The sequence below is a fragment of the Schistocerca americana genome, chromosome 1 (assembly GCF_021461395.2).
Source record: "Schistocerca americana isolate TAMUIC-IGC-003095 chromosome 1, iqSchAmer2.1, whole genome shotgun sequence".
NCBI lineage: Eukaryota > Metazoa > Arthropoda > Insecta > Orthoptera > Acrididae > Schistocerca > Schistocerca americana.
Window position 1 is genome coordinate 1,025,008,096 of NC_060119.1, and position 13,903 is coordinate 1,025,021,998.

Here is a 13,903-nt window from a genome sequence, read left to right on the forward strand (position 1 = left end):
TGCGCAGCCCTTCCTGTGCACCCACAACTTATTTCCCATCTTCTACAGCAAGTAAGGCACGGCGTGGCACTGAATCTCCGTTCAATGTTGTCAGTCCCGCAGCGAACATGCACAGCAAATACAATAGTGTGGCACAGCATCTGTGCCCACAACAAGAATAAAAGCATGCACAGTGCAGAACACTTCTATTTTCTCCGTAAGTCCACAGCAAGTGTTACATTTGCAAGATGTCCGAAGAAAGAACATTCAGCTATTCACTAAAAACGACATTCTACCTTGCTGCTATGACAATGCATAAAGTACATTAACACAAACGTTTCTGACTACCAAATATATCGCTGTTCATAGATATTTGACAGGTTTGTTATTTTGTGTGAGGCACCCAGGCTTCTTGCGGACATACAACAGGAACAAACGTATCGTTGTCTATCCTTTCGCCATATTTTTGTGCCTCCTATTCCACTACATAATATTTACGTCATTCTGTCAGGCGACGACGCTATGCTTCAGCTTCGATTACTCTTCTGCGCACAGGTCTGTGCAGTACGACTGCCTTTGGCTGTGGGCTTTCCTATCGATTCTCCGTTAGTCACATGTTCAGAATCGGAATCTTTTAATCCTGCATTACCATAATCTTCACCCTTACTGAGGTGAGCTCTGACAGTTACATCTACTGGAACTTCTGCCTTTGCTAATGACATTTTCACATTTAAAAAGGCAAAGGTAGAAAACAAATACCTAACTTCCTTCACACAAAACACGTCACACGCCAGTTGATTCAAAAGCTTCGCTTACAACGGCTATTTCAAATCGCACACACCTGACATTATTGCAGTACTTCCATTTGTTTCTGAGAATTTTGGTTTCTCTCCCGCAGTGCGGTGCTGAAAACTGCGCCGCTCCATGTGCGTTGTTGAATCGTTCGTTGTCTCGAACTACTGTAGATTTTCGTTTCATCCACGATTTTCCTTGGCGACGACAAATATTTTCACACTCTTCGTGCATCGACACATCACTCTATTATTCTATACATTTCTCTTTTTCACAGTAAGAACACGTTTCATTATTAACACGCCCCTTATAATCAGTAAGCTCGTCCATTCACATATTAACTGTTAAGCTCATTTCAAATTCACACTGACGTATCCATTGTAACATGCATTTCTACATTTGTTAAGTAGGTTATCGTTGATAACGGAATCCTTTTCTTATCTATTAAATAACAATACGTTCCGGTAACAAAATTACCAGCCAACAGAGTATACTTATAGGCCTAAGTGACGTAGTAAATTATAGGGTTACCGGTAACACTGGTAGCGTTGGTATGGATAATAACATAAATGGATATGTCAAAGAGGAATAGGGAGCGGATAATTTTTCTTATGCTTTGTTTGTTTCTTTTGCACATAATTAGAACCGCATATTTTTCACTGTTAGTTCATTCTGTATTTTTAACCTTAAAAAGCATAAAATATTTTTAATTTTAGCTTTTAATTGAGAACATTGCGTTTTCTAGAGTTGTGTAGTAAAGCTGTTCAGTTTTTAAATTATTACTGCAACACCTATCTGTTTCACATTACAAATTAACATGTTTCGAATACAGCTTGAATTAAACATTAATACACTGAGGAGCCAAAGATACTGGTACACCTGCCTAATATCGTGTTGGGCTCCCAAGAGCACACAGAAGTGAGCATAGGCTTGACTAATGTCTTCAGTAGTTTTGGAGGAAATTGACACCATGAATCCTGCAGGGCTGTCCATAAATCCGTAAGCGTATGAGGAGTGGAGATCTCAGCACGTTGCAAGGCATCGCTAGTATGCTCAATAATGTTCATGTCTCGGAATTTGGTGGCCAACGGAAGTGTTTAAACTCCTGGAGCCACTCTGTAGCAATTTAGCAATTCTGGAAGTGTAGGGTGTCGCATTGTCCTGCTGGAATTGCCCACGTCCGTCGGAATGACAATGGAAGTGAATGGATGCAGGTGATCAGACAGGATGCTTATGTACGTGTCACCTGTCAGAGTCGTATCTAGACGTATCAGAGGTCCCATATCACTCTAACTGTACACTTTCCACACCATTACAGAGCTTCCAGAGTCCCCTGCTGACATACGGGGTCCATGGGTCCATGAGGTTGTCTCCATACCCGTACACGTCCATCTGCTCGATATAATTTGGAACGAGACTCGTCCAACCAGACAACATGTTTCCAGTCATCAACAGTCCAATGTTGTTGTTGACAGGCCCAGGCGAGGCGTAAAGCTTTGTGTCGCGCAGTCATCAAGGGTAGACGAGTGGGCCTTCAGCTCCGAATATCCTGACCGACGATCTTTCTTTGAATTGTTCGTACGCTGACACCTGTTGATCGCTCAGCGTTGAAATCTGTAGCAATTTGCGGAAGGGTTGCTCTTCTGTCACACTGAACGATTCTCTTCAGTCGTCGTTGGTACCGTTCTTGAAGGATCTTTTTCCGGCCGCAGCGATGTCGGAGATTTTATGTTCTACAGGATGCCTGATATTCACGGTACACTCGTGAAACGGTCGTACGGGAAATCTCCACTTAATCGCTACCTTGGAGATGCTGTGTGCCATTGCTCGTGCGCTGACTATAACAGCTCGTTCAAGCTCACTTCAATCTTGATAACCTGCCATTGTAGTAGCAGTAACCGATCTAACAACTGCGCCAGACACTTGTTTCTCATACAGGCAATGCCGACCACAGCGACATATTCTACCTGTTTACATATCTCTGTATTTGATAACGCATCCCTGTACCAGTTTCTTTGGCGCTTCAGTGTAGTCTCCATTTTTCTATAAATACTGCCTTTTCACAAGCAACAGACAGGGAGATAGCTATGAACATTAAAAATGTTGCATCGGTTACATGACCCTTTACACAATCTGACTCATTTTCTAGGCGGTTCACCGCTTCCCTTTCTCAGGAATCTACTGACACACTGATCAAATGAAACTAAAAGTAAACTCCGTCGGAAAATACTTTGGAAGTCCCAACGGTACCGACCGGCCGCCTTGTCATTCTCAGCCCACAGGCGTCACTGAATGCGGAAATGGAGGGGCATGTAGGCAGCAAACCGCTCTCCTGGCCGTATGTCAGTTTACTAGACCAGAGCCGCTACTTCTCAGTCAAGTAGCTCCTTAGTTTGTCTCACAAGGGCTGAGTGCAGCCCGCTTGCCAACAGCGCTCGGCAGACCGGACACTGATCAAATACCCGAACAAAATGATCGAAATTAGGTAACGCCCGGAAGTTATGCAAAATACCTAATGTGCAAGTAACGTGGTTACGACCTTAACTGACCAAGGCTAGTAAGAAAGCTACCGGCTACTGAAATCTACGGTTACTTATGGTAGTTTACCGTAGCGTACGATAGTTCTATACCTCTATACCTGACGGTCAACCACGATGCTATTTCCGGTTCGAAGTGACGAACCCTGTGTTCGATAAAAGACTGTCACGATCGGCCTCGAAACGTGCAAGCAGCTCCGCACAGATGGTCTTTCGTTGCTCTTTACGTTCTTCTGTTAGGCGGCGACGAACCCAGCAGGCACACTTTTTGAGTTCCCCAACTGAGGGGCGAATGTATCATCACTACCTACAGAGCCGTGTAGTTGCGCAGCGAGGTGTTCGATTGTGGTCCGTCGATCACGTCGAATGAGAAAATCTGCACGGTCCAACATTGCAGGAGTTACAGTATGTCCGGTCTGCCGGGACGCTGGAGATGAGGACATGTTTGCGCGACCTTGTTGCGATGATGACAGACGCATCGCCCAACGACTCACCGTGCTTTTGTTCACTACCAGGTCGCTGCAGATGACCTGCTAGCGTCTTTGAATATCTACGATGCGACAGCTGTCTGCTTGGAACTGCGCGGTAACCGTCTTTCCTGTTTGGGGTGCTGGCCTGTGCTGGTTGCCCGCTTGCCTGTTTGGTGCTCATACACTAGTGTGACGAAGTATTCTTATCTCTCGCAACTGGATGCTGTGATTGAAAGTGCATGATAATATTTCGTGTGCGTACGACGGTAATTTTTAATTGTTGATAAAACACTACTGCACGCAATGGCTAACAAGACACGCACACAAACCAACTCACTCAGTAACTAGGGCGGAAACCGATAACATTTCTTCAGGCCTACGCCCATATTCCTATCGGGTTATAAAGAGGGGGAATTGCTAGTTGATTTGGCCATATTTACTAAGGTAACAAGGAGGTTCTTTTTTTTATAATTATGAATTTGAGCTTTGGGAGACGAGAGGTAATTGTCCGAAAATTTCAACTCTGTGTCTTAGGTGACTGAAATTTTATTACAAATTTGGATGTGATCTACATCTACATCTACGTGAATACTCTGCTACTCACAATAAAGTGCCTGGCAGAGGGTTCAATGAACCACCTTCAAGCTGTCTCTCTACCGTTCCACACTCGAACGGCGCGCGGGAAAAACTAGCACTTAAATTTTACCGTGAGAGCCCTGATTTCTCTTATTTTATCGTGATGATCATTTCTCCCTATGTAGGTGGGTGCCACAGGAATGCTTTTGCAATCAGAGGAGAACACCGGTGCTTGAAATTTCATGATATGATCCCGTCGCAATGAAAAACGCCTTTTTTTTTAATGATTGCCACTGCAATTCACGTATCATGTCTGTAGCACTATCTCTCCTATTTCGCGATAATACTGAACGAGATGGCCTTCTTTGTACTTTTTCGATGTCAGCCGCCAGTCCCACCTAATGGGGATCCCACACCGCACAGTAATACGCCAGAATAGGGCGGACAAACGTGGTGTAAGCAGTCTCTTTAGTAGAAAGACCTTCTAAGTGTTCTGCCAATGAATCACAGTCTTTGGTTTGCCCTACCCACAACATTATCTATGTGATCCTTCCAAATTAGGTTATTTCTAATTGTAGTCCCTAAGTATTTAATAGAATTTACAGCGTTAAGTTTGTGTGACATATCGCCTAATCGAGCGGATCTCTTTTCGTACTCATGCGAAAAACTTCACAAATTACTTTGTTCAGGGTCAACTGCCACTTTTCTCTCCATAAGGATACCTTATCTAAATCATTTTGCAATTCGTTTTGCTCATTTCATGACTTTAAAAGACGGTAAATGACAGCATCATCTCCAAACAATCTAATAGGTCTACTCAGATTGCCTCCTATTAATATAGATCAGGAACTACCAAGGGCCTATAACACTTCCTCGGGGAACGCCGGATATTACTTCTGTTTTACTCTATGACTTTCCGTCTGTTCCTACGAAATGTGAACTTTCTGACAGGAAATCACGAATCCAGTCGCACAACTGAGGCAATATTCCATAGGCATGCAGTTTGCTTAGAAGACGCTTGTGAGGAACGGTGTCGAAAGCCTTCTAAACTGAGGCGACCAGTCCCCTAGACTTAGAACTACTTAATCCTAACTAACCTAAGGACATCACACACATCCATGCCCGAGGCAGGATTGGAACCCGCGACCGTAGTAGCCGCGTGGTTCCGGACTGAAGGGCCTAAAACCGCTCGACCACGGCGGCCGGCCGGCTACATCTACAAGCAGCAGGTCTGTTATGTAAGAGAAGTGTGATACGCAGGAACGGACATTGTGGCGGTCAGAGAGATTTGCATGAAGTGACATCAAGTGCTGCAATCTGAACGTCAAATTTAAACCTAATACTGTAAATTTACTGTGTAGCTTCTGTAATGCCATATAGTAGTAATAATAATAGTCTATGTTTTGTAAGTTGTCAACCTCATCGGCTGCCTAAAACTCATAACTGAGTGTGTACGAGGTGTTTGTTGGTCTTATGTGTGATTCTGTGCTGTCTCTTTGTGTTCTGTGTGCCTGTGTTTGCATGTCGGTGTGTTTGTGTTTACCCGCTATGTATTTTCAATACTTTAATAAGTTAGCGTGCAATAGTGACGACGACCAACATATAAACACAACCCATGTGCCGCCTAGAAGTGACACTTCTGTCTGACAAACGTCTCAGAATATTACTGTCATGCTGGCTGGACAAGATTTTCGACCGACATTAGGTCACGGTGCATGTTACTGCAGCTAAGCTCAAACTCTGTTTTTCGGTAACATTTTGTCCAACATTTTCAAGATTCCATTTTAAATAATTTCGTGGTTGTGATACTGCGCTAAAGTCTCATTCTGCCGTTACCTCTCTCTACAGTATGTTCAATGTCGTATTCCTTCCTCAGATTTCTCCCAAAAGATATTGAAAGAAACTTGAAAAGATTGCAGTGACTGAACTCCGATCGTGTTCACAAAGAATATCATTTCTTTCAGTTTAGATGTGTGCTTGCACTATATTTGAGGGGTTCGGCAGTAAACAATGGTAAGGGGCGAGAAACAGTCTGTAAATTAATTGTCAAATGTCAGAGATGGCACGTTTCACTCATATTAGTAAAATGTTCCACGAAAAATCGATAGATGGCGTCATTTTGCCAACTTTCAGATAATCGCTGTTGGCAGCTTTTTCGATTCGTGTGCAGGTAAACAATGGCTCAAATGGTTCAAATGCCTCTGAGCACTATGGGACTTAACATCTGAGGTCATCAGTCCCCTAGAACCTCGAACTACTTAAACCTAACTAACCTAAGAACATCACACACATCCATGTCCGAGGCAAGATTCGAACCTGCGACCGTAGCGGTCGCGAGGTTCCAAACTGAAGCGCCTAGAACAACTAGGCCACACCGGCCGGCAAGTGAGAGTATAGTGTCCAACGTTCGTGTGAAAAACAAGCTACAAATATGAATATTTATTTCTGCAAGTAAACAGTGTTAAGTTGCATTCCTTAACATTATGTACCTGAATTTACTTGGCAATGTGATGCCAATAATGTTAAGGACTATCCTTACGACTACTTACTTATCGTAGTAAGAAATCCTGATTAATTTTCTGAGGATCTGTAAATTTATCCATATGTGAATACCTAACCTTCTAGCATCAATCGGTAGTAAGTTACAGAACTGTTATTATAGAGTTTCTTTATTTCACATGCTCATCTTTTACAAGATTTTTTTTAAAGAATGTGTGTGGGAGAACGTCAGTGTATATGTTCCTTAATGAAAACTACAGTGGATGTATAGTTTTGGCGTTTTATTGTCTTTGGAACTGTGCAGAATGTTAATATTATGACTTTGATCCTCTTTTGTACGTGCGTTAAGTAAGTGTATTAAGATTACAATGTTTCGATAAATAATGTTAAGTACATGTTTATGAAATTAAGAAAAAAAATTTCGAGTTGATATTACATACTAAAAATATTTAATCAGTGCCGCTGTGTAATAAAGCAATGCTGTGCCCGAAAAAGAAAATGTTTTTGTATGTATTTCAAATATATGATTTATAGGATTTTTATTAAAATATTTGTGGTCCGTTTTCTCAGAACTACTGATTTGTCGCTTACCATTGTGAGGAAACGGGCGAGTTGAGGCGCCCTGGAGATAGTCTAAGTTCAGAGTTGGCTGGCACCGCTCGGGACGTGCGGCAGGGCCGAGCTCGTTAGCATTCGCTTGGTGTCTCACAACGGCCGGACCACGTGGTCCATCGAGCACGCGGTTGAGAAATCCTTGGTGACGCTGTGCGCCGGGACGGCCAGAGATGGCGGAATTTGTGAAACCTTAACGGCAGACATTTCACAGTTCGTATAGAAATTGATAGTAGCCAGATGAATCATGATACCTCAAAAAGAAACATAAACATTACTATTATTTGCACGACGATTCTGATGGTGTAATCAGATTTTCAATATCTTTATTAGTTTAAAGTTTAGTATCTGACGGTAAATTATACAACTAATACCCAACAACGAATTTCCTAAATTTAAACGCTTCATCTGATGTCGTCGATTGACGTGTCTTTAGAAAGCTATTAGTATAAACCTAAATTGGTATAAATTACAGGCATGTAACTTGAATAGTATACGAGTTATTGGAGGCCAAAGTGGCCTATTACTATCAATCGCATCAGGCCATAAGTACTCCACAGTTACAAGAAAAACGGTAGCATCATGTTTATAAATATAATTATTCGTCTCTGTCTTTGTTTATATCCGCTATATACTATTCTTGAAGAAATTGGTTAAATATTTACTGTGTTTTAGAAAGCATAGAGGTATTAGGCTACTGGTGTAACCTTTTGTTCTAGTGCTTTGATATATGATAATTTAATTTGTTTGTGTTTCTAATAATGGGTGTTAGAGCGTGTTTATGGTCCAGCCGTAGGAATATTTACATAATTTTAGTACTTCGTATGTGTTTCATTATGTTTGTGTTGGTGCATTGGCATGAAAACATGGTGCGAGCACTATAGCCAATCACTCCGCTTGTGATTGGGTAGACTGGACAGAAGCGAGTTCGGATGAAGAGTGCTGACAGTACGGAACAGGACACGGAAGTGCTGGACAGCGCGGCGGACACACGGTCGCGTGAGACAGTTGGAGAGTGCGGAGCGGTTTGTGCGTGGTCGCGGCTGACAGAAATACTCCGGAGTGCGGACTTGTGCACTTGTGAGGTTTCCGTTCAAAAAATGATTCAAATTGCTCTGAGCACTATGGGACTTAACTTATGAGGTCATCAGTCCCCTAGAACGTAGAACTACTTAAACCTAACTAACCTAAGGACATCACACACATCCATGCCCGAGGCAGGATTCGAACCTGCGACCGTAGCGGTCGCGCGGTCCCAGACTGAAGCGCCTAGAACCGCTCGGCCACACCGGCTGGCGAGATTTCTGTGTCTTCTACAGTGAAGATGTAGTGTGCGTTTAGAAGTGAATACCTCGCTAGCTGTGTTGTTGTTCGTAACTAATTACGTGAAGTAGGAATCTATTGTTTCCTTATTATTCAACTTATATTTTATTTAATTGCTGGACCATCGACACCAATAAGTGTTTTGCAGAAATATTCAGCATTCTCAAAAGTACTGCTACTATCGCACTCTTCATTTAATGTCGTTAAGATATTACCTGCAATTTTATTTACTTGAAATCTTTCATTTATAAGTTTCTATGTTACATTCACAATTCGCAATTGCCGAGTGGTAGAAACCTTCGACCATTCGATTCATGTGTGTATTCTTATTGTATACTGTAGACTCAGCATTATTTGGCCTGTAATACGGCAACTACGTATCCCAGCCCCTAGACAACGAAACCAGCCAAAGCTTTTAATATTTCAACGTTGAGTCGGAGGGTACGTGGTTGAGGGCCACCACTTCACATCATTTCATTTTTATTTGTAAGCCCGCACCAGTTTTTGCTGGCGAGTCGTTTATTCATTCTTGTTTAGAATCAGCTGCCAGTCTTTAAGTCTAATTCTTATTACCGCCAGGCATCCTTAGTTCTCGTAAACATTTGTTTCAACAATGGCATCTTTTGTTACACAACTGCAGCAACCGTCAACTTGTGTTAGCCTACATGATGGATATGTAACAGGTTAGTTAGTTGTACGGATCGTTTTGGTACCAGATTTCTGTGAAACATAGGTTTAAGGGTACTAACTACTACGCCACTTAATGCGTAATTCTTATTCGCTGTAAAAAAAAAAAAAAAAAAAAAAAAAAACTAAGACTAAGCAATCACAGATGTCAACAATCAACTCAGTACTTATTGATCTCACAGGATGTTATAGCACAACTGTATTTTGCATGGCGGTTAAAGTAAGTGGAGAGGTCGCAACAGACTTGCAGTATACGTTGTTTTCAAGCTGGGGCCACCATATTAGATGTCCCAAGCATTAGCAGAGTATTTTTTAAATGGTTTGTTCGTTCGTAATTTCTGTCGAGTGCACGCGATAGTTGTTCAGAATGGTAAATATTACATTGCTTACGTTAACAAAACTGCCGGGAAGGCGGCTGACAACGTTTTTCTGTTCTCAAACCCGTATTTGATCCAGCAAAAAGACACGCTTTCCCTTGTAAAAGTAAGTTTATTTATGTTTGTACATTTCAAACAACCAAGAAGACAACTATGTAATCTGGAAAGGCTGCTTTCCTAACCAATTTAAATCCTCTTTAAATGTATTTCCTTCGATAGCTGCTAAAGGTAGAATTCCGAAAAGAGTACTGTTTGTTTACTGTTACTGATTTTTACTTGTTACATTTTCAAATGGTTGAAATGGCTCTGAGCACTATGGGACTTAACTGCTGAGGTCATCAGTCCCCTAGAACGTAGAACTACTTAAACCTAACTAACCTAAGGACATCACACACATCCATGCCCGAGGCAGGATTCGAACTTGCGACCGTAGCGGTAGCGCAGTTCCAGACTGAGGCGCCTAGAACCGCTCGGCCACACCGGCCGGCTGTTACATTTTCAAATTTCAAATCATGTCCAGCATGTTTAATGTTCATGTTTGCGAAAAACATACCTCCGTTGTCTTAGTTAGCCTATAAATCTGTGCAGTCAGGGAAGAAGTAAGCAAGGCAAGCTATCACGACTTGCGGATGCCAACAAAGAGAAAGATTCTTGAAATGTTGAAGGGAGAGAACTGCATGGAGGTAAACCTCCACGATGAACTGGGTTGATCTATTAGACTACCAGAGCGTCAGCATCGTTGTAGTTTTCACATCTTTTCGCTTTGAACACTTACCTACGATATCTCATTCAGTGTATGGACAATGATAGCAAACACGATAAATTCAGTTTTGAAGGCATTCAATAATCATCACCAGTAGGAAGTTCTGATGGTTTTAATGAGATATTTAATTGATACCTCCCATTTTAGTTATGAATATAGGAATGGTCTCAGTAGTCTATACCCTGTTAAATGGATATTTTGCTTCAACAAGTATTTAGGCTATCTCATTTTTTTTAGCAATGATAACCTGACCTCTATGCTAACTGCCTTTTCGAAGTGATAACATCGGTTCCGGTCAGATCACCGAAGTTAAGAGCTGTCGGGCTGGGCAAGCACTCGGATGGGTGACCATTAGGTCTTCCGAGCACTGTTGGCAAGCTGGGTACAGTCAGCCCTTGCGAACCAAACTGGAGAGCTAGTTGAATGACCACATGTCCCATCATATCCGCATCGAGTGACGCCTCTGGACTGAGGAGAACACGGCGGCCGGTCGGTACCGTTGGTCCTTCATGGCTTGTTTGGGGGGAGTTTAGTTTTTAACCTAATGTTTCCAACATGTACATCCTTCTTAAACAGGTGTTTACATAAATTTTAATGAAGATTTAATTAATAGCATGCAGTTTCACACTTGATTTTAACACTAATTTATTGCATTTTTTAAAGGTAGCCTGTTTGCTTCATTTGCCATAATATGTCTCGCCAGGAGCTCTGTGTGTCAGGTCCTCGCGAATAATCATCTTCATTTATTCTTTAATTTGATTTTGAAGACTTCAAAGTAGGTGAACCTACACTGAGCTTTATGATAAAAAAATAATAATAATTCTAAGACGCCAGGCAACTACTGCTTTTATTTATTCAATCATCCATCAGGCAGGAGATCAAGTTTTTACAATTGAGGGTGTTCCAAAAATCTGTCGAATACTTTGAAAGATGGTAGTACTCATCGAAACAAGAAAAATAGGTCCAACAAACATGGACGAGGAAACTTATACTTTCCGACATATGCACGTATTTACAGGAAGGGCTGCACGACACTTGGTTGCGTATATTTGCACAGTAGTTGCATTGGTGCTCCACCAAATGTGTCGGCAGCGTATTATGATGTCTTACACACAGTACTCTACCTACCGTTAGGTGGTCTCCAGTCAGTTGTGTGGTTCGAGTCGTGTAGTAGGCTACATTCCTTTTCGTCGTCTTTGTGTGCCTTATTGTACAGTACTGTGAACTCTGGGTACGTATGTTGGTGTTTTACTTTTGCCATAGGCGTGTACACTAATGTATTTCCTTTTATTACACTGTTTGTACTTACAAATAGTGTATTACATTTACATTTTCTCTCTTTCACCTTTTGTTAGCAACGGACGCCTACTATTCGACAAGTGAAATGACGGGTAGGATATTCTGCTACGGTTTGTCAAATGCACGTACCCTGCGAGCCCGTGCCCACTACGCTGAAAAATATCCACAGCAGCCCTCTTATAACCCGTTCGGCAGACTTTTCGAACGTCTGAGGGGCACCGGTAACCTTGGAACTCGGAAGACTGACAGTGGAAGGCCCCTCCCAGTCGACACGCTTGACATGGAGGAGCGTGTGCTATGTTCAGTGGAAGAAAACACTGGGACCAATGTGCGGCGATTAACAGCAGCACAAGGAGTATCTCACTCTCTTATCTGGGGAAGGGTAGGGGTGGGGGCAGGTACTCATCAATAAAGGCTGTACCCATACCATATACAGCGCTTTCAGGCCCGAAGGCCACGGGATCGACATTACAGACGGCGGTACTGTCAACGGCTGTTGCAGAAGTGTGCTGCAGATCCTCTTTTCACATGAAAGATTTTACTTACCGATGAGACAGGATTCATAAGAGATGGTATGTGAATTTCCGTATCCAGCTTGTATGGACAGGTGTAAATCCCCAAGCAATTCAAGAAAGTTGGGATCAACACTGATTCTCAGTCATCGTATAGGCAGGAGTCCTTGGCCGTAGACTAGTGGGGCCACACGTGCTACCACAAATGTTAACTGTCTGCCGTCTACTGTATGCCTTCTGCATAAGCGCTGTTCTACATTCGCGTGTGATTGATAACGAATAATTTTGCCAACAGTCAGCCTGTCTACATTGCATGAAGCTCCACCACCCTCCAACTCACAACAATTCTCCCACTCCATCCCAAAGCAACACCGTGCTACGTACTATAAGATGTATGTCATCCTCATATGCAGGGTGGTCCATTGATCGTGACCGGGCCAAATATCTCACGAAATAAGCATCAAACGAAAATACTACATAGAACGAAAATTGTCTAGCTTGAGGGGGGAACCCAGATGGCGCTATTGTTGGCCCGCTTGATGGCGCTGCCATAGGTCAAACGGATATTAACTGCGTTTTTTAAAATAGGAACCCCCATTTCTTATTACATATTCCTGTAGTACGTAAAGAAATATGAATGTTTTAGTTGGACCACTTTTTTCGCTTTGTGATAGATGGCGCTGTAGTATAGTCACAAACGTATAAGTACGTGGTATCACGTAATACTCCGCCAGTGCGGACTGTATTTGCTTCGGGATACATTACCCGTGTTAAAATGGACCGTTTACCAATTGTGGAAAAGGTCTATATCATGTTGATGTATGGCTATTGTGATCAAAATGCCCAACGGGCGTTTGCTATGTATGCGTTGCGTGTGCTATGTACCCGTTCACCGGATACCTATGTTATTTAAGGAAACAGGAAGTGTTCAGCCACATGTGAAACGTCACCCACGACCTGCAACAAATGATGATGCCCAAGTAGGTGTTTTAGCTGCTGTCGCTGCTAATCCGCACATCAGTAGCAGACAAATTGCGCGAGAATCGGGAATCTCAAAAACGTCGGTGATGAGAATGCTACATCAACATCGATTCCACCCGTACCATATATCTATGCACCAGGAATTGCATGGCGACGACTTTGAACGTCGTGTACAGTTATGCCACTGGGCACAAGAGAAATTACGGGACGACGAGAGACTTTTTGCACGCGTTCTATTTAGCAATGAAGCGTGATTCACCAACAGCGGTAACGTAAACCGGCATAATATGCACTATTGGGCAACGTAAAATCCACGATGGCTGAAACAAATGGAACATCAGCGACCTTGGCGGGTTAATGCATGGTGCGGCATTATGGGAGGAAGGATAATGTGCCCAAATTTTATCGATGACAATCTAAATGGTGCAATGTATTCGTATTTCCTATGTAATGTTCTACCGATGTTACTACAAGATGTTTCACTGCATGACAGAAT